Source organism: Gopherus evgoodei, chromosome 1 (genome assembly GCF_007399415.2).
Source record: "Gopherus evgoodei ecotype Sinaloan lineage chromosome 1, rGopEvg1_v1.p, whole genome shotgun sequence".
Classification (NCBI taxonomy): Eukaryota; Metazoa; Chordata; order Testudines; family Testudinidae; genus Gopherus; species Gopherus evgoodei.
This window is the reverse complement of record NC_044322.1, coordinates 164,171,669-164,193,918: the sequence shown is the minus strand read 5'-3', so window position 1 is coordinate 164,193,918 and position 22,250 is coordinate 164,171,669. Positions and strand designations below refer to the sequence as shown.

At 40.8% G+C, this 22,250-nt stretch overlaps 1 protein-coding gene across 1 annotated transcript in view; it reads right to left on the bottom strand.

Annotated features, from left to right (window-relative positions):
- HLCS (holocarboxylase synthetase) overlaps positions 1 to 22,250 on the bottom strand; it is a 209,545-nt gene that overhangs the window by 117,139 nt on the left and 70,156 nt on the right. The window lies entirely within an intron of this gene.

The window sequence follows — 22,250 nt, the reverse complement described above, 5'->3', positions numbered from 1 at the left end:
CGGAAAAAAGTTTTATAGAATGCAGTAGAGTATCTATGACAAAGTGTTCCATAATCAGTCTCCAGTGGCAGGGCTACAGCACATGGTTTTGTGGGAGATGGAATCAAAGAACAAACTTGAATCCCTAGGCTCAGGGTCAATGCTAGCCAGTTGGACACACTGCAAAGATGACACTCTCTGTTTGAGAAACTTGTTTCTTTATACAAGCAGCATTAGAAACTGAAACTGGTTATGAAAGCATTTTTAGTGTGTAGTGCTCCTTTTAAAATGGCAAGCTCCTTGGAGAAGAAGCTTCTATTATACACATGTACTTATACCACACTCACACCATATTGTTTGATGGTGCCTCCTCATATTTTGTTCCCTGTTGGTGCTCAAATAAAAAAAAAAGAAACATGCTCTAGAAGAAGTAATCACTACTCTTAGAGCTACTGAATAACTCAAAGGAAAATAGCAGCTGAATGGTCAAAGAGGTTAAAATGAAAATAAAAAGAAAGGTGAAAAGAGAGAATTAATGTTCTGCTGATTTTGCAAGACCTTTATCTTTGGAGCTAGTACGGTATTCAAGTGAAAATTCTGAGAGTCTTTGCTACTACCACAGAAAAAAATCCCACTCATTCAATCGTTTTTTTTCAAATCCCTCGGCGAAAAGTGATTATTTCATCCCTCATTTTCCAAAACAGATGGATATATTGTGATAGAAAATTCTAAACATTCCTCTAGCCTTGATCCTTACTAACCTGATATGGTCTACTAAAAATTATTCCCTATCACATGCATTCTGTATGACATCAGTTACCACACAAGATTTTAATACGCATTAAGCAGGTGGCCACCAGCAATTTCTTTTTTATCTCACATCTGGCATGGTACTTCAGATAAGGTTTGAAGAGGTTATTTTTTATATACATAAAAGAAGAACTGATTTGCAATATTTCAAGTAAAAAAAATATTTTTAGAACTGGTGTATCTAATTCCCTCTTAAAATCCTAAAATTATTGTAAAATGCTTTTCTTTCCATATACAGTACTTGTTCGATGTGTTAGATTTTCTTTTTCTTTTACCAAAGAAGCCTAACAGATGGATTATTGAGATAATACAAGCCTTTTCTACAAAGCTTTACATTTCACAGCTGTATGTTTTTGACAGTTATTTGGAGATCAAGGGCACAAACTTAATACATTGAAGGGGAAAAAAGCTAAGGAAATTAAGAAAACAGTGGAAGGCAGAGGAGTCATTTCTCCATCATTAGGGATAGGATGAGGTCCATATTTAACCACTAGACACCCACAAGTGGCCTGTGCTTGCTGACTTCGGCTCACAGGGCTCGGATTGCAGGGCTGTTTCACTGCAGTCTAGATGTTTGGGCTCAGGCTAGAGCAGGGGTCAGCAACCGATGGCACGCGAGCCATTTTTTAATGGCAAGCGGCTGCCTGCTGGGACTCCGTGTGCCATTAAAAGTCTTGCCGACGGGACAAGCCGCAGGGTCCGCACTCCCGGGCCGGAGCATCCAGTCAAGCACAGAACACCACTGCCCCTCCTCCGCCTTCCCCCCCTTCCCCTGGAGCCCTGCTGCCACGTGCACAGCGTTCTGGGGGCCAAGGCTGCGTGCTCCTGTGGGGCAGCGTTTGGATTCGTGGGGAGAGAAAGACGCTCCCCGCTCGGTGGTGACAGGGCTCTGGATGAGCGGGGAGCCTCATAGTAAGGGGGCTGGGGGGGGAGGGTTGGGTAAGATGTGGGGGCAGTCAAGGGACAGGGAGCAGGGTGGTTGGGATCCCGGGGGGGTGGTTAGTGGCGAGGGTCTCTGGAGGGGGCAGTCAGGGAGTAGGGGCGGTTGGATGGGGCATGGGAGTCCCGGAGTCTGTTAGGGGGTGGGGGGTGGATAGGGGTCAGGGCAGTCGGGGACAAGGAGCAAGGAGGGTCCGGGGGGGGGGCAGTTAGGGTGGGGGGGTCTCTAGAGGGGGTGGTCAGGAAACAAGGAGCTGGGGGAGGTTGGATGAGTCGGGAGTTCTGGGGGTCTGTCAGGAGGCAGGGGTTGGAGTAGGCAGGGAGCAGGGGGAGTTTGTATGGGTCCAGAGTTCTGTGGGCCCTGTTAGGGGGCGGGGAGCGGTTGGATGGGGCATGGGAGTCCAAGGCGTTCTGTCTGGGTGCGGGGGTGTGGATAAGGGTTGGAGTAGTCAGGGCAGTCAGGGGACAGGTAGGGGGTGGAGTTCTAGGGGGGCAGTCAGGGGACAGGGAGGCTTAGATAGGGGGTGAGGTCCCGGGAGGGGGTAGTCGGAACAAGGAGCAGCGGGGGGGAAGTCACCCAGCCCTCTGCCCTGAGCCCTGTACGCCCCCCCCCCACACGCAGCCCTTTGCCCTGAGCCCTGCACCATCCAGCCCTCTGACTCCTTCACACACACCCCCATGACCCCAGCCCTGACTCTGGCACCCCCACACATCCCCAGACACCCCCACATCCCATGCACCAAGCACATCCCCACCCCCACTCTAAGCACCAAACGGGAGCTCCTGCACCCCCACTCACATTCCCACCTGCACCCCTCACACCAAATGGGAGATGACCAGGTAAGTGCCTCCACACCCAAACCTCCTGTCCCAACCCTGAGCCCACTCCCTCATTCTAGCTCCTGGCCAGACCCTTCACCCCCAGCCCTGTGCTCAGTCCACTCCCACCCTCAGCTCAGTGCAGAAAGAGGAGGAGAATGGGCCAGAACCTGGGAGAAAGTAAATACCCACTGTATGTGGGCAGGGCTGGGACCCCAGACTGGCAGTGGGCTGAGCGGGTCCAGCAGCCAGGATTCCAGCTGGCAGGAGCCAGCGGATGGAAGCCCTGAGCAGCAGTGGGCTGAGCTGCTCAGCCCACTGCCGGTCGGGGTCCCAGCTGCTGGCCCCTCATAGTCTGCTGCCAATCTGGGGTTCTGGCTGCCAGACCCTTGCTAGCTAGGGTCCTGGCCGCAGGCCCCACTCAGCCCACTGTCGACCTAGGTGAACAGAACCCCAGACCAGCAGTGGGCTGAGCGGGCTGGTGGCATACGATCAACATTTTAATTTAATTTTAAATGAAGCTTCTTAAACATTTTGAAAACCTTGAAAACCTTATCTTATAATACAATAGAAGTTTAGTTATATAATATAGACTTGTAGAGACAGAACTTCTAAAAAACATTAAAATGTATTACCGGCATCCGAAACCATAAATTAGAGTGAATAAATAAAGACTCGGCACACCACTTCTGAAAGGTTGCCCACCTGTGGGCTAGCGCATGGACTCTAGGACTCTCTTGGGTGGGAGGGTCCCAGAGCTCAGGTGTTCCAGCCTAAACCTGCAAGTCAATAGAGCAATGAAACAGTCCAGCAGCCCAAACCAGAGTTAGCTGGCACAAGCCAGCCACAGATTTTTCTTTGCTGTGTAGACATACCCTGAATTAGATGTTTCTGGTACTAAAACAGTACCTTATCAGACATAGATTCATATCCAATGCAAACACTAAGCACTTCAATAACAGATTGCAGGCCTGACTGAATGACTTACACTTGCTTTTACACTGGTGCATTAATTACCTACCTGGTTTCAAGTGCAGCCACTCCTGATTTACACAAGCATGAGCAGAAACAGGTTCTGTCTATCGCTGGAAAAAAAACTCCATGGCAACATTATATATATATATGTTTATATATCTGATTCAGCAAAGCAACAACTTATTTTAAAAATATCACTGGTCTAATTACTATAAGCTCTATGCTGTTTTTCAACATTCAAGGGTAAACTACAGTATAAATGTCAAGACCATCTTCCAGAACATTACCTGGTTTTGCAGTAACTGTTTCAAGTCAGAAGATACCTTTGTTTACTTTAACAAATTTGTTTCTTTTTTAGAGCTATCAGAGTTAATTGTAAAATTAGTGAAATATGTTCATTTAAAAAGATGAGCCAAGAGGAACCTGCTAGAACCAATTAAGACAGGCAGGCTAATGAAAACACCTGGAGCCAATTAAGAACATACTAGTATGGACAGCAGACTAATAAGGACACTTGGTTTAAAGAGAACCTCCCATCAGTTAGTGGAGGGTGAGCAAGGAGTGAGAAGGTATGCTGCTGGAGGACTGAGGAGTATAAGTGTGATCAGGCTTCAGGGGGAAGGTCCTGTGGTGAGGATAAAGAAGGTGCTGGGGGGAGGCCATGGGAAAGTAGCCCAGAGAGTTGTAGCTGTCACACAGCTGATACAGGACATATAGACAGCTGCTATCCACAGGGCCCTGGGCTGGAACCCAGTGTAGTGGGCAGGCCTGGGTTCCCCCTATCCCCCCAACTCCTGATTCAACACAGGAGGATTGACCTGGCCTGTGAACAACACCAGAAGGGAAGGTCTAATTTGGAAAGGGATCTGGCCTGTCTCTGACCCACTAGGTGGAACAAAAAGACTGTGGGGACTGTTCTCCATTTCCCTCATGCTGGCCAGTGATGAAGTTAGCTAAGCGAACAGCAGGTTTGAGCCTCCAACAGAAGTGGCCAAACTGAGGACTGCCGTGAACCTCTGAGGTGAGCAAATCTGCCTAAAAGCACAGGATCCACCAAGGCAGAGGAGGAACTTTGTCACACTAGGTATTTCTCCTTCCATCAGAAAAATTGCTGAATAGAGTTCAACATACAGCTGCACAAAAGAGGGGAAGGGAAACTGGCAGCGCAGGCACAAGTGATCTCTAGAATCAGCTTTAAGACTGTTGGTAGAACCAATATGAGTATTTTTTTAGCCTGCACGAAAGGAAGTAGGCTGTCATCTCCCTACCCCACCCCATTTCAAAAAACAACCCCTCCCACCACATCTCATCTGAGGAGTTGTCACCAGCCTTTTTGACTGAAGGAAATGTGAAACCATGACACTGCATACCCATGTCCACTGAAGAATACTTCAAGCATTGGCAATTACCAAATAAACAACAGGCCAGCAGTAGTAGGCATTCATGTGAGCTGTACTCTTATTTTATTTGATTCATACTGCTGTCTGCTCTGGATGTATATAGTTAAATTTAATGTAAGTGAGAAGGAGAAATGGAACAGCTCTTTTGAGCAAACACTGCACATTTGCCAAGGACATATAAAAAGCATAAATAAGATATTTCCCTCTACTTCATTTCTTTATCCCTTTCTCTTTTTTAATCCCTGGCACATTCTGTCAATTTCTCTACATTTTCTTTTTTCCTGTCACTCTCCTCCTTATCTCCTCTCTCCTTCCTCATGGATTCCATATTCAATAAGTTGTCACGTAAGACAACTAAAATGTATTATTGTTACTTTATCATGTAAGCAAACTATCTGGTCAACAGAGATGTTATGCAATTTACTCCTGGGGGAATTCTGTGCCACTGCACGGATGCAGAATTCATGTGCCATACATATTTTTTTCCCCGCAGAAAATACATCCTTCTGGACAGGTGCTGCTGTGGTGCCAGAACAGAGAACAGTGGCTCCTGGGTGAAAGTAGTCCAAGCTGTGAATAGAGAAAAGAAAAAAGCTGCCTTCCTCACAGTACCCTGCCCTTGGGGCCAGATCAGGAGACATGAGGAGACAGACAACGTAGGGCATGTGGGCTGCTGGCAGGGGGGTCACAGACTGGAGTTCAGAAGGAGGGGACAGACTGGGATGGTAGATGAATGGTAGTTAGGGTGCAGGGACACATAGGAATGCTGAGTGGTTGCAGGGCCACATGGGCATGTGATGCAGGGACACATGAGGGAGGTGGGGTGGCTGAGTGGGGGGAGCAGGGACACATGGGGAGAGAGATGTGCCTGACTGAGAGATGCTAGGGGTCATCCAGGGTCTGCATGGTGGAGGCTCCCTAACAATCCTTCCATACTCCCCCCGCCCAAAAAAACTATTCTATACTTCCCCCACTCTACATCCAACAATGCTCCAAATTCACACCCAGGCTCCTTCCCAGCAATTACTTCCTTTACCCTTAGCTTCTGTTACCTCCTCATGCCCCTAAGCCTCTGCACTGCTTTTCAGGGGTGCAGGAAATATGTTTCTATATTGTAGTTTAAATGAATTATTACTCAGAGTTCTGTATTAATATACCTTGTAAGGAATCTATTTATCAAAAAATGCTTCCTGAATCTTTTTTGTTGTCTCTATTGTTACAAACATACTTGCTGATAGATATTTTGAAATAAATTACCAAAATAATTGAAACTGGAATGATTATATTGTGTTTTGACAAATAAAACATGCAGAATTTTAAAATATTGTGTGCAGAATGTGCGTGTGTGCGTGCGTACGCAGAATTCCCCCACGAGTAGCAATTGTGAATGGCAGAGGAGATGGTCCTGGCAACGACAAATAGGAGGGGAGGTGTTCACTGAGTTGTGATCACTGTTTTCATGTATATTTATAGGGTTGAGGCTTTTTGTTGTTGTTGTTTTTTTAAATAGACCCTTAAACATATTTGCCATGTATATTGTAAAATAATATGATCAATTAAAAAAATCAGTTTAGGTTTTCAAAGAAAACATCTGGAGGATCATCCATTTCCAACTGTTATAAGTAACAAGAACAATGCTAGTAAATTCTTTTGAAAGAAACATGAGGTGCAGCATTTTATAGCAACCCATGGGATCACAAAACTGCAGTAGGGGAACCTCATTTTGTACAAACCATTCTACAGTTCATGGCATTTCAGGCTAAATAGTATGAAGTGTGATAAACGAAAGCCTTCCTGTGAATGCAAACTGATTTTTAAAATATTTTAACTAGAGGTAAAAGTGAAAATAAATTAGGGCATTGGGATTTAGGTAAACAATTATTCAGTTTCTCTGTTTTTTTTTTAATTTTTATTGCTTAAGGCAAATGTCAATCTTTGAAAGTCTTAAGCTTTAAAAATATTGAATTATTCTGAAAATATTAATCTTTACTTTTTGACTCTTGGCAGAAGAACAGACAAACCAATATATTTAGCCAGCTACAGTACCAGAACAAGTGCTGTGCACCCTTCCCCACATAATCTTGCTAAGACATTTTATTCCTGATCTGCAGTAATTCTGAGTCTCTCTTTAGCAGAGAATGTAAAGCATACAATATTGTGACAGAATTTAAGGCAGTTCTGATATATGCAAAAGAAAGATTAAAATGAAGCCACCAACTGCCTTTCCTTTCAGTCCAAAGCAAAGATTTTAACTCCAGTTTCCAATAACGAAGATAGGAGAAAATCCCAGCCTCTGCACACAGCATGATTTCCTCAATGACTAGGGGAAAGATTCCTCCCCCCCAACTTCCTGCCATGGAACATTAAACATAAGCAGCCTGCAGATCCTATTCTACTCCAATAGCTGGAGTAGCCTCTATATGCATCTCCTGATGCAATATTAATGGCTGATGGAGCTCCCCCGCCCCCCCAAAAAAATACATTGGTTCCACTGTCCTCCAGTCAATCCCAACTCCCAAATCCCTAGTGTGCCTGGGGCAAGCAGGCAGCTCCGTCGGAATCAGGATCTGTTGCATGTAGAGAATAGATATCCTCCCTCTGTGAGGTAGAGCAAGATTTGGAAAACCTGCACACAATCTCCAGTGAAACTTCACCAGTTCCACCCCAAGTGATGCCTTTTCAGCTATGGATAGAGTGGGCAAAATTCCCCAATTAGCACAATATATCATCTGCCACTTACGGACCAAGCCTCTCAACGTGGGTCCACAGACTCACACTTGAGCTCTAAAAATATCTCTGTTGGTTTGACATTGCAGCTCAGGCTGGAACATGAGCTTCAAACCTCCCCTCCACCAACAAACTTCGGAGCCTGAGCTCCAGCCCAAGATGCAGCCTCTACACAGCTATTTTTAGAGCGCTAGCATGAACCCTGCTAGCATAAGTCTGTGGACCCAGATTCAGAGACTTGCTCCTAGATATAGACGTGCCCTCGGGTATCCTCTTTACGTAAGATATTTGAATATTTGACAGCTAGATTTTCTTATTGTTATTTAAATCAAGCAGCCTGATTTCCCTTTCCTTTACAGGTTCCTCTTTACCTATCCAAGAGTTATAAAACAGAGGGAAGATTACATAAAAAATAAAACACAGGAGAGAAACACAAATTATATGATCTCTCCAAGATATATGGAAAGGCTAAATACAAGTTGCAATATGGCCATTTTCTCAGACTATTTTGTTTTCAAAAGTTTGGGACACTTAAGGAGAGGGAGGTGTTGGTTTAACATCAATGCCAAATGCAACTGAGTAGAAAACAATTTTCTAAAGGATTAATAAACAAAGATATATCGGATGAAGATGAAAGACATTTTCTGGAAGCTTTTAGACACTTTTTAGAATAGCCTAAATTTTCATGGAATCATGAATAAAGTGGATTGGGATCACACTGTTCAAATAATTGTTGTCTAGGGCAGTGCCTTTAAAAAAATCTCTGGACTAATTTCTACACTGACTTTCATCCTATGTAATTTCACTATATATAATGGAATATGAAATTGCATTAGAAGATACAGCATGCACTGGAAACATCTGTTCAGTTAAACCTTTGTACCTCTGCTGCAGGCCCACTGGGGGGGGACAAGTGGGGCAATTTGCCCTGGGCCCCGCAGGAGCCCCAGGAGCCCTGGCCTGGCAGCAGTCTGGGTCTTCGGCAGCATTTTGGTGGCAGGGGGCCCTTCAGTGCTGCTGAAGACGCAGAGCGACTGAAGGGCCCCCCGCCGCCGAATTGCCGCCGAAGACCCAGACCGCCATCAGATGAATACAAACGCCGCAGCTCCCCCACTTTGCCCCAGGCCACCTGAATCCTCTGGGCAGCCCTGCTCTGCTGAGGTTATAAACAACGGGTAACGTGTAATGCCAATTACTGTAGTGTTTGCTACGTGGACACCTCTCCACCGAGAATTAGACTTAGACAATCAAATCATTTCAAAGCGAGTTTAATACCCTCTAGATTATGATGACTTTGGATCACTACCAACCTGGACCTGGGGTGTAAAAGTGTATCTCTTTAATCTCATATGAGTTGATGATCTCACTCAAATTCATAATGGACAGGTGTCCAAGAGAAAACACAACAGCTCTGGAACGGGACTTTCCTTCTTGCCATTCACACCATCTTTCTGTCCTCCTTACCCACCATATTCATCAATGGTCCCAATTAGGTTAATACAGGCAATTTCTCTTTTCCTCCGATTTTGTAAAAGGAAGGAAATTAAAGCCAGAAAATGTTTATGCATAGCTCTGCATAGATAAATCGCAAAAAGTCAGCAAGTGCAACTAAGCTGAGGTTCTTTCCAACTACGCTGAGGTTCCTTTATTTTGCAAGGCTGCTCTGGTTTATAAGGCTAGCTACAAAGCTTAATATGCACTGTGTGTGTTGTATCACGTATGGAATAAAACCTAAGTTAAGCAATGCAGCCAAGCTAGCCTTGCTGTTGGGGCCACACTTCTTGCATTCTCTCACTTTGTTTTAACTGTGCAGCCTTAACTGTATACTAGTTGCATTTCATAAATGATGAGTTCTCAAAACATCCCTACTTATTCATACTAAAACAAGAAATTACATAAGAACTTCTAGCAGCAGGGTAATGTAATGTAGGGCAGGAGTCAACCTAAGTTAATTGCTCTGCACAACAAAATTGGTATCTATTTTTCATTATCCAGTCCCCTCTGGGAACCTCAAACCTGCCTCCAAAATATTCAGCAACCCATGAAACTGGGGCCCCTTTTACTAACTGGAAGAAAACCTACTAACTTTACATAACATAAAAAGGAAGAGGCACATAGTTTGATTCCAATTCCATGAAAAATCAGACACACAAGGTACATGACATCTAAATAGGGATGTAATTCTTTGAAACACTCAGGGTTTGTTCCTAGCAGGTGGAAAGAGACAGGGAAAATTAACCCAAGGATAAATGTTTGTGGAGATGACAAATCCATATACAAAATCTTTCAGCAAGCATGTAATTAAAAATATTGGTGTCATGGAAAGATGACAAGGAATGGCACAGAATCAAATTGGAGCCAAGAACATCTGAATTCTTGGCTTTCCTACCAGCAGGGAAAGAAATGACTCTTGGCTCTGTTACAAAAACTTTTGCACAATTCTTAATTATTAATATGGAGGAAGGCCCTTTCTAATGTCAAATGATGCCCTGGAGTACCAATGAGCAAAAAAATGAAGAGATACTGTATCTTTAGAACTATCTTAACCAATAAGGGACAAACAGGCTACTGTTGAGGCTTGTCTGGTAACAGCAGGAGGACCTGTCAAATGGAAACAGACTTCTTCTGTTCCCTGATCTAATCCATATCACCCAAAGTGGGTGCAAAATTAGAAAATCCTTCAGGAGCGAGAACATGGAAGCAGCTGTCCTGAATCCAGGAAAGGGAAGTATTTAACAGAAGAAAACACACATTTTTCTGAGAGAAAAAACCTGGAAATAATAAAAATACAAACCTTGCATGTAAAATTATAAAACTGAAGTAAAATGATAATGACCCGAACAATGAGGAAGATGGCTGGATGTGAATTGGTGGTTTAAAAATCTTCAGAAGGTGCTTCCCACCCCCTCCAATAAATATGTTATGATAGTGTTCTACAATAATCAGGTTTTGCAGTAAAGTTGTAGCCTTGTTGGTCCCAGGATACTAGGAGAGACAAGATGGGGGAAGTAGTTTCTTTTATTGGACCAACTTCTGTTGGATTCTTGTCTCAATAATCAAGTTATACATTCATATCCTACATGCAAGTTAAATTATTTGTGGAGTATATTCAAAAATATTAAAACTTGCTAGGGTTTTAGTAATCAGTAGTTTTTAAAACGATGTACCTCTAGAAAAGGTTTCTGTTTCTGCATATGGTATTTCAACTGCAATGTCCATTCTGTTTACACACATTTCTTTCTTATGTGGTGACCTTGCCCTGTAACTCTAAAATATAATCATGGGCCAGCAATTATCCAGGGACCTTTCTCCCTCTTTCCATTATTATTTTGCATATAGCAGATTTTCCTCTAGTTGCACTTCAATGAACATTTTATTAAGAACTCTAAAGAGAATACTAAGAATAAATTGGAGGTTTAGGGCAATATCCAGTAAAAATGCACATTTTCAGCACAGATAAAGTAAAAGTTATCCCTCTTGCCAGCCATGACATCATTTTCCTGCTCACTACCTTGAACATTTCTCCCCCTCCATAAAAGACAATAGTCTGTGAAAATGATGAATAACTTTGTACAATGCATAAAAAATGCAGAGCTTGGAACTGCAAAGTGACTGAGTCCTTTATCATGCAGAAGTATGTAACTGTGGAAGACCACAGTTAAAAGCAGGAATGAGACAGAGAGTTTGGGTATATTTTAGTACTAACTAGAATTCTAGAACAGATGATGTAGATTCAATTCAGTGTATGTACTGGTAATCCAAGAGATTTAAATTTGACTAAAGGAATCTGTCTCACGTAATTTAAAAAACAGTCAGAGTTAGCCAGCCCTGTCTGTTCCCTAAACAAGAACTCCCCACACTTTAACTGTCACCTTCATGACAACTATCACTATCTAAGAGCTAGGCCCTCTACAGACAGGATAGAAGACAAAGTTGGGTTGTGGAGTTCACAGTCTAAGGGCCTAGGCCCTGCAAGATATCTACGGGGGAAAAAGGGAGGGGAAGGTAGGAGATCAGTGGAACTATCTATGGAATGCCTTGTCTACATTGACAAAGGTGCTTTTTAAATCCCAGCTGAGTTTAGGCTACAATATGATAGCTCTAATGATCTAAAACACAGCAAACTATGTCTACATGAGTGTTAAAGGAGGTTTTTAGTCAAGTTAAGATAACTATTGAAAGAGACACTTTTTGTCTATGTAGATAGAACCACAGTGAGAACTTCTGCAAGATTGTGCCTTAAACAGGTAAGCACAAGGGACAGAATGTGACAAAAACAGTGCACTTGCATGGCATAGTGTTGCATAGGTCATCTTAGTTCCATAATTTTGTTTTACCTTCTTTTCAAGTTTTCAGTTATCTATGTGGGGAAGGCAATAGTACAGGCTTTTGCGAACAAGTATGTTTTAGGCCAGGACTTAAAGGTGAGGCTTAAGGCATGATAGAGGGCAGACAGAAAGAGGTTTCCATGTATTTGTAGATCACTGTTTCTCTCCCAACCTAAAAAGTATCTGTTCTTTAGAACGGCTGTTTCAGTTTCACTTCACTATCAGTTTCCCAGAAGTGTCAGCAACACAATTGTATACACCTTTCACCGCTGATTCTCTTTAAATAAAATAACTGCAACAGAATTTTAAAACTGATTTCAAGTCCTAATCATCACCTTTCAAAATCAGAAGCACAAGAGAAGTCACAATTTGGTGAACTTCATGCTATATGAACCTAAAAGGGCATTAGAAGAAAACCTCAAATGAGATCCCAGCAATGCAGAGGATTCCCCTCTCCCGCCCCCCAGGGCTTTTTAAACCATTGAGCAATGTTTATTTTGACTTGTCGTTTTAATTAAATATCCCTATTTATCAGGTATATGAGAACAATTTAGTCCTCTCTGCTCTTACACTAAAATTCACTATCTTGCTGTGTGAATAAAGTCATGTGTCCTGTCCACAGCTACTGCATCATACTGAGTGTTTTAAGCTCATTCTTCCCATTATATATGGGTGGAGTATGTCCTACAATAGCATTTTTATTAGCGATATGGATACACACACACACAGATCTTTAGGCATTTAATATAGATCATATGCTGTACTTATACACATGAAAATCAATCCTTCTACAATATAAAACATTACTGATATCAACGATAAAATTTTAAAGAATAAAACCAGAAGTTCACCACGTATGCCTAATTAATATTCTAACATTTTTGAACAAACTATTCCAGTCAATAAAAGTGTGCTAGAAATATTTCTTTATCAATTTCATGAGTGCCCCGGGCCTAACAAATACGTCCCTACAGTGCATTACTTGTATCACTATTCCAGCTGCATCCTTAAAACTAATGAGCCTATGCTAAATCATACAATCCTACACATGCTAGGGGGGCCTGGTACTGGAAAGGGTAACCTATTCAGGTGACTTAGTGACAGATCTTCTTGATTGACAGACAAAAACTCTGGAATGGAACTTAAATTGCAGTACTGATGATAATTATAAATTGTAATTAAATAATGAATACATTAGTAAGAATTTAAATAATATTTTCAAAGGATTCAATACAGTAACATCTAATGTAAAATCATAAAAACATTACTGAGCAGTCTAAATATCTAAACAAATCTTTATTTTACAATTAGTCTAATACCCTTCAATTTAAGGTACTTAAAGGTGTATGCACACTTTGTAGGTTACTATAGTACATTTAATTTTATGCCAACGATAATAGAGTGTGTTTATTAATATATGTAAAACATCAATACAAGCCATCTGGAGAGCTAATGAATAATCAAGGGATTTCAAATTAAACTACAGAATTTTTCCTTAGAATCTCTAGGACAACACTGTCAAGTTCAATCTATTCACTTAAACTCCAGAATCAATTTTTCAAACTTTATGACAGGTCTAATAGTTTCCACCTGTTTCTTTTGCTTGACTTTTGACTGGCACATTACCAGCCAGGGTGGAAATGTAGACAAAGACCTCTATTAGGCTCCGGCTGTTTCTCTACTGTGAGGTCACTCAGCCATTAAATTAGTTCCAGCCTACTTTCTCCTTCTATGTCTTAATTTTTGGTGGATATGTAGGTTCGGGGGAGTGAGAAGGAAGGAAGACTAAGGTTTGACTTGTGGAAAAGGTAAAGGAAAACCTCAAATCATGTTACATTCTGAAACTTAAATGGCATACTTGTGATCTACATTATATTAACAATTTGCCATATTTATTAATTCACCATAGTTTAATGCCTTTTGAGTGATTTCTGTATCACCTTTTCAGCTGACTTAGATTTAGCAAATTTTAAGAGCTATCATTTCTAGAGTTTGAAACATTTATTCTAAGGATAGACATTTTTCTGCATTTGTTGCACCGCTAAAGAACTCAGGCCACAAACTGTATTACATAGAAATATAATTATTGAAACAAAGGAAAGTTGCAATATTTGTGCAAAGCATTTGTTAGATAATGACAAAAAAAATCAAGAGCTTTCATCGAATAATGTTTCCTGAAAGTGCCAAAAACCAATATCTGCAGTTATAAAACTTGTCTGTTTATGCAAGCCTGAACTGAAACACACACTATTTTTAATGGAACTCTTAGCATTATCAGGGTCTTCAATAGCTCCTTTTTTTTTTTTTAGTGCAAGCAAGCAGATCCTTTTTTCTGAGATTTCCCTTTGGCCTGGACCTCCAATAAAACCTGCTTCCAGGAAGTTTTTTTGTTTTTCTTTAAAACTTTGGACTGATGGCTAAAAGAAAGTAATACACTACATGTTCTACTGACTGCATAATGATTCATTGGGAATCTGTGCTAAGTACAATATACACTTGATTTATTTTGATTATATTTTCAATTAAAGACACTGGAATAGTTCTTGAATAGACATTTCATTTATGAATTGCTGGCTTTTAAAGCCTCAAAGAGTTCACTGAATTGCAAGCTACAATTGTATAAGGAATATATTGCCCACTACAACTGTGCAGCCACAATAATACCAGCCACACTCTTCAAAACTTATACTTTAGCTAATTACAGAGGAGGCTTCCAGTAGGCAGAATTTAATTGCCCATACTAGAATTGGCCAGGATACCCTTCTCCAACAAAAGGCTATTTAATGATGAGGACTTCTGTTTTACATCTCACCTGAAAGCCAACACTTCAAATAGCAAGATTGCTAAGAAAAATCTTAGATCCAATCCTGTAAACACTTAAGCATATGAGTAGTTGATTAAATTGGCTCTACTCATGGGGGTCAAACTTTGTTTTCCCAATCTCCCTCATCAGTTATTCTCTTAAATTCTCCTTGGTCAATGCTATGAGTTCAGGATTGCCTGCAAATCTAAGATTATTCACTGCCCTCACAAATAACATGACTTGTCTTGTTTCATATCTCAGTGCTACAGCCATTCCATTACTGCTTCCAGTACCAACACAAAGGTCTGTTTATATTTAAGGGAAGAATTCTTCTCCTTTGGTCCAGGGTGCAATGCCTCACCTGATGGCTCAAGACCCCTTCATTAAGGAGCTCACGCACTCTCGTACAAGAGGGTTACTGGGCCGTTTCCATGCACGAACGATTAGCATTGCTAGGGAGCTGAAAGATACATCCTTACAGATTGGAAGCATCAGTGGGAAAGAGTCTAACTCATTAAGTAAAGTCTGGAGTCCATCGTACACCTGCTGCCTTGGCCACTTGATCACAGGCTCAACAGGCTATTCTCTGGCTCGGCCAGAGTTGCCACAACCATGCACAAGGGTATGCTGGTTTCCTCCCAGCATTGCAGACAACAACTCATATGGTGGAAGACTTTCCCCAACCTGATATCTGGAAGGCAATCTACAAGTAGCCTCCCTTGATAGAGAGGCCATCTTCTGGTTACAGAACCTAGACATCAAGTGCTAACATCTGCATATGAGAACAAGAGAAAGCAAGACACATCATGACCTTAAAGTCTATGAATCTATGAATCTATGTTAAACAAATCTTATGATAATGTACATCCTACGGTCCTTCTGAACCATTCTGCCAGCTTCTTGTCTACTCTCACTGCACTCATCAATTTTCTCTTCATATTTACTATTAGCTTGATCAATTTCATGGGGATGCCATACATTCTCTGAATAGACTGAACATTGGCAACAAGACAACAAAACAACGGCAACTGGAAAACAAGAGGAAGTAGTAAAGTTCAAATTCAGAGATAAAGAACTAGGACAAGTGGGGAAAAATGGGAATTGTGAAAATGACATAAAAATAAGGTTTGGACTAGACATTCCTGCATTCTGAAAACTGTTAGATCTGGAAGCAACTACCAATGTATGAGAGAAAGGTGTCACATCAATACTACTGTATGGGTCTGAATGTTGAGAAGATGAGTGAAGCCAACAAATGTAAGATACTGTCTGCAGAAATGAACTGACTGAGGGGAACACTGAGAATTTCAAGACTGCAGAAAATAAAAAAATGAATTAATAGGAAAATGACAAATAACATTGTTTCAGAAGAGTCAAGAAAGACAACTGCATGGACATGTCAATAATGGACATGGGAAGGATACCTTATATGATGATACATACCACAGTGAAAGAAACTAGAAACGAGGGAAGACAAAGGATAGACACGGTGGCACAGAACAAAAAGGTTTAAAGATGAACAAATCCATGAAGCTGGTTGTGTTGCTGGTAAACCAAAGTGCCAGCTCTGGCCAAGGCTGCAGGTGTTAGCTAAGAACTGACAAACTCATAGCTGGAAATCAAACCAGCTCACCTATATGTTCATTTGGTTCAGAACTGACATTAGTCTTACAAGAATATATTTATTGTTTAGACTATGAAATGCTTTTAAGTAGCTGCATGCATTAATCCCACTTGTAATGCCTGTATGCCATGCTATAAGGAAAAATGTAAGGTTTACTTTATAACTTTGAAAAGGTTTGCTCTGAACATGTGAATCCAGGCATGGGAATTGTCCCCTGCACCTATTAAGGAGGCCAATCAAGATTAAATGGGCCATTTAAGAAACATCAAAGTACAAAGAACTGGTGACAGCTCTATCACACCTTGGAAATGCTATGTGCAAGAGAGATCATGTCACGGACTAGAAGGCCAAAGGTAAAAGATAAAACAGGCTCACAAGAAAAATCTGTTATCTCTTTGCTGTCTGAACTCTCACAGGGCAAGAGACATTAAACTAAGGCCAGATCTAGATTGCACACTTACTTCAGTATAACCACGTCGCTCATAGGTTTGAAAAACCCACATCCCGAGCGATGTAGTTATATAAACACAATTTCTTTTTCCTTGTTAATATACCTTTAAATAGTTCATTACAGGATTGGCTACAGACATTGTCTTTAATGTAAGATTTAGGGTGCCAATTGATCTGGGGTGAATGACTGGTCTCTTGGGACTGGAAGTAACCTGAATATTTAGTGATTTTCAGTGTAAATGATCATTTATAATTAAGGCCAGCTTGCCTGGGTGGCAAGATACATTGAGAATCTCAGGCAGGGATCGGCAACCTTCGGCACACAGCCCACCAGGGTAGGCTCCCTGGCAGGCTGGGCCGATTTGTTTAACCTGCCATGTCCACAGGTTCAGCCAATCCCGGCTCCCACTGGCCGCGGTTTGCCATCCCAGGCCATAGGGGGCTGCAGGAAGCAGCGCAAGCCGAGGGACATGCTGGCTGCCGCATCCCTCCACCTCCTTGGCCTGGAGCAGTGAACCACAACCACTGGGAGCGCAATCGACTGAACATGCAGACATGGCAGATAAACCGGCCCAGCCCGGCCTGCCAGGGGGCTTACCCTGGCGGGCCACAAGCCAAAGGTTGCCGATTCTTGGTCTAAGGGGACTGTCTGTGACTCCATGGTACGACTGTTATAGTGATCCAAGAGTTCACACTTGTTACTGGATTGGCGAAATCTAATTGCAGAACATACCACTAGTTTGGGGTGTCTGACCTGTTTTTGACAATCTGCCCTGAAGCAGGCACTCATGGTTGTGAGCCACTCCAGATAGCGTGTCACTGATACAAAACAGAAAGTGGTGGAAAGACTTCGTTCAGTTCCATTATCGTGCTAAGCTGATATGACCAAAAACAAAAGTGGGTTAACTAACTCAAATGCCTCAGGGGTCTGCAGGATCAGGGCCCAAGTTTGGAATCAGAAGAAAAGTTACATTTATTGCAGTAGTTCTCAAACTTTTGTACTAGTGACCCCTTTCACATAGAAAAACTCTGAATGCGATCCCTCCTTATAAATTAAAAACACCTTTTTATATATTTAACACCATTATAAATGCTGGATGCAAAGCAGGGTTTAGGATGGAGGCTGACAGCTCGCAACTTCCCATGTAATAACCTCACGACCCCCTGAGGGGTCCCAACCCTCATTTTGAGAACCCTTGATTTATTGGAATGCCAACACCACTTTCTGGAGCACCTTTATCTTTTTCTTGAAGATCTCAAATAATGACCAGGTCTGATCCTACTTAACGTGATATCTAATGAAATCCCAACTGTAGTTTGTGCAATACAACACCTAATATTCAAAAGTGAAGATATTCTTATCGTCATTGCATCATCTGAAACAAATGTCAGTGCAAATGTATAGAATCACAGAAATATAGGACTGGAAGGGACCTCGAAAAGTCACCATGTCCACACCCGTGCACTGAGGCAGGACTCTACCTACACCATACCTGACAGGCGTTCTTAAAAACTTCCTTTGGAAGCCTAATCCAGAGCTTAACTACCCTTACAGTTAAAAAGTTTTTCCTAATATCTAACCTAAAAGTCCCTTGATGCAGATTAAGCCCAGCTTTGTCCTAATTATAATAGCATTTACCATATTTGATGACTTATCAGGTCCCCCCTCAGTCTTCTTTTCCCAAGACTAAACATGGCTAGTTTTTTTTAGCCTCTCCTCATAGGATAGGTTTGCTAAACCTTTTATCACTTTTGCTGCTTTCCTCTGGACTCTTTCCAATTTGTCCATATCTTTCCTAAAGTGTGGCGCCCAGAATTGGATACAGCACTCCAGCTGATGCCTCACTAGTGCCAAGCAAAGCAGAACAATTACTTCCTGTGTCTTACACGACACTCTTTTTAATATATCCCAGAATTATATTAGCCTTCTTCTATCACTGCATCACATAACAATGTGAGCCTCACTCAATTTGTGATCCATTATAATCCCTCAGATCCTTTTCAGCAGCAGTACTATCATCAGTTATTCCCTATTTTGTAGTTGTGCATTTGACTTTTCCTTCCTAGGCAAGATACTTTGCATTTGTCTTTATTGAATGAATTCAGATTAATTTTCCTATTTGTCACAGTTATTTTGAACGCTAATCCTGTCTTTCAAAGTACTTGCAATCCCTCCCAGCTTGCTGTCATCTGCAAATTATATAAGCATATTCTCCACTTCATTAATTAAGTCATTAATGAAAATACTGAAAAGTACGAGACCCAGGACTGACTGAGGTGGGACCTCACTAGACATGCCCTCCCAGGTTGAAATCAAGCCACTGACTACAACTCTTTCAGTATAGTCTTTCGACAAGTTATGCACCCAAATTACAGTAATTTCATCTAGACTGCATTTTCCCAGTTTACTTATGAAAATGTTATGTGAGACTGTATCAAAAGCCTTACTAATATCAAGACATACCTGGTCTATTAATTCTCCCGTCCAGTAGGCCAGTAATCTTGTTAAAGAAGGAAATTAGATTGGTTTGGCAAGATTTGCTCTTTACAAATTCATTTTGGCTATTCTTATAACCCTATTATCCCCTTACAAACTGATTGTTTAATAATTTGCTCCAGTATCTTTCTATGTATCCAAGTTAGGCTATAATTCTCTGGGTCCTCTTTGTTCCAATATTTAAAGACAGGTACTATGTTTGCCCTTCTCCATGAGAAGGGCCTCACCTGTCCTCCATGAGTTCTCAAAGATAACTGATAACAGTTGAGATATTGCTTCAGCTAGTTCCTTCAGTACCTCAGGATGAATTCCTCAGGCCCTGTCAACTTGAATACATCTAACGTATTTAAATATTTTTTAACCTGTTCTTTCCCTATTTTGGCTTGCATTCCTCCCCTCATGTTGTTAATATTAATTGTGTTGAGTATGTGGTCACCACTAACCTTTTTAGTGAAGACTGAAGCAAAATAGGCATTAAACACCTCAGCCTTCTTGAGGTAACCAGTTATTAGCTCTCCTTCGCTGTTGTACCTACACTTTTTGTTTTTCTCTTGCTCCTAATGTATTTAAAGAACCTCTTTCGTACTGTCTTTTATGCATCCTGCTAGGTGTAACTCCTTTTGTACCTTAGCCTTATCCCTACAGGCTTGTGAAATTCTTTTGTACTTCTCAACTATTCTTCCAGTTTTCACTTTTTGTGGCATTCCTTTTTCATTTTCAGGTCATTAAAGAGCTCCTGATGAAGCTACAAGGGCCTCTTTCTGTTCTTCCTATATTTCCTTCATATCAGGATAGCTTGCAGTTGCACCTTCAATACCTTCTCCATGAGAAATTGCCAGCTCTCCTGTATACCTTTATCCCTTACATTATCTTCCCATTAGACCTGACCCACCAGTTTTCTGAATTTGTTAAAGCCTGCTTTTTTGAAATCCATTGTCCTTGTTCTGCTGCTTTCACTCCTTCTTTTCTTTAGAATCATTAAATCTATCACTTCATGATCTCGTTCACTCAACTTGCCTTCCACCTTCAGATTCACAACCGATTCCTCCCTGTTAGTCAGAATAAAGTTTACAATAGCTGTCCCTCAGGTTATTTCTTCCACTTTCTGAAACAAATAACTTTTGCCCAACACAGTCCAAGAACTTACTGGAAATTGTGTTTTCTCCCATCTTACAAGTATCTGGATAGTTGAAATCCTGTATTAGTGCCATGTCTTATGTTTTGGATATTTCTGTTATTTGTTCTACAAATGACTCATCTACCTTCTCTTACTGATTTGGTGGTCTACCATAGACCCTCACAATGATGTGATCCCTAATTATTAACTGAAGTATTATGTCCTTAGTTTATTCAGACACAATGATTATTCTGATTTCATCTTAACAGGTCTGAGTAGCTATTTCACCTGCAGTGAGTTTTTTAAAGTTATACAACAAAAGGTACTATCCCACACTAAAAAATGAAGACCAAATCCTGCATAAAATCCAGAAGAATGGACTTCTGTGTCTCTGTGGATTGCCAATGAAATCCATGGGGATGCACACAGGTGCATGGGCTCCTGCAAACAGATCCAGTTGCAGGACTGAGGCCAAAATAAGAAGTTATTCCTCCTCCTCAGACTTAAGCTAACTTTTAATTAGCATGCCAAAAAAAAAAAAAAAAGGAAAAAATATTCCATAGCAATATCTTTCACCTATAGTGAGAAAAATTAATGGGTTTTGTCTTCATCTTAATAAGGAATTGTTTAATTAAATTATTAAATTAGTTTAAACAATTAATAGTTTAATTAAAAGAATTTAGCTGAACAGTGTTAAAGTCTTCAAATTTTCAAACTTGCTTTTGTTTTTTTCTAGTTTATTCTGGATTTCTGGATAAATTAAGAAACTCTGTAAATCCTATTTATGAATCAGTTTAAAGTATATTTCAGGAAAAATGTATTAAAATCATGGGTTAAAAAAATTCCTTGATCTATTACTATTAAATTCCACAGAAAAGACTGCTAATATTTAATGAACACTGTCAACTAGCTATTTAAGCATAAAATGTAAACTACTATAAAATGATTCTAATACAGACTCATTCTTGTTCAAATATAGTGGGCTTTTTTTTTTACCAAATCCACCTATTCCCTTATCAATAAAATATACTCTAAATTCAGTTTATATAAGACTGACAGTTTGGGCTCTATAGCTAAAGAGCAACAGCTCTTCTTGCTGATTAACTAATGAACTGTGATCACAGCTAAGATTATATAACATCAGGGTTGGAAGGGACCTCAGGAGGTCATCTAGTCCAACCTCCTACTTAAAGCAGGAACAATCCCCAAACAACTTTTACCCCAGTTCCCTAAATGGCCCCCTCAAGGATTGAACTCACAACCCTGGGTTTAGCAGGCCAATGCTCAAACCACTGAGCTATCCCTCCCCCTAAAGATGACTTAACTGATTGCATATCTGGCCAACTGTTCCACATCATCACAATGGGGGTTGGAGTCCCTCAACAGACATCCTGCATAGGTGTTACCAAAGTCATTTATGTGTTGCTCAAAAGTATTTTTAAACTCTAATGAATGTTTGGAAACAAAAAAAGAAATTTGATAGTGAAATATTCATATCACCTAAAAGCGTATTAAACAGAATGTAAAAGAGTATATAATATTACAAAGAAATAAATGATTTTTTAAATAAGAAGACTTGTTTTTTATTTTTATCAATGAGGTTTAGAGAAATCCCAAGTCTTCTATACCTGCTTATGTAATGCCTTCACAAAACATTACATTACAAATATTAACATTTTGCAACAAGAGAAATAATGGTTAAGTCCTATTATCAAGAAAGTAATTGGTGCACTAAGTTCTCCTTCTCAAAGACATCTAAATATGCTTGTAAGGCCTCCATCA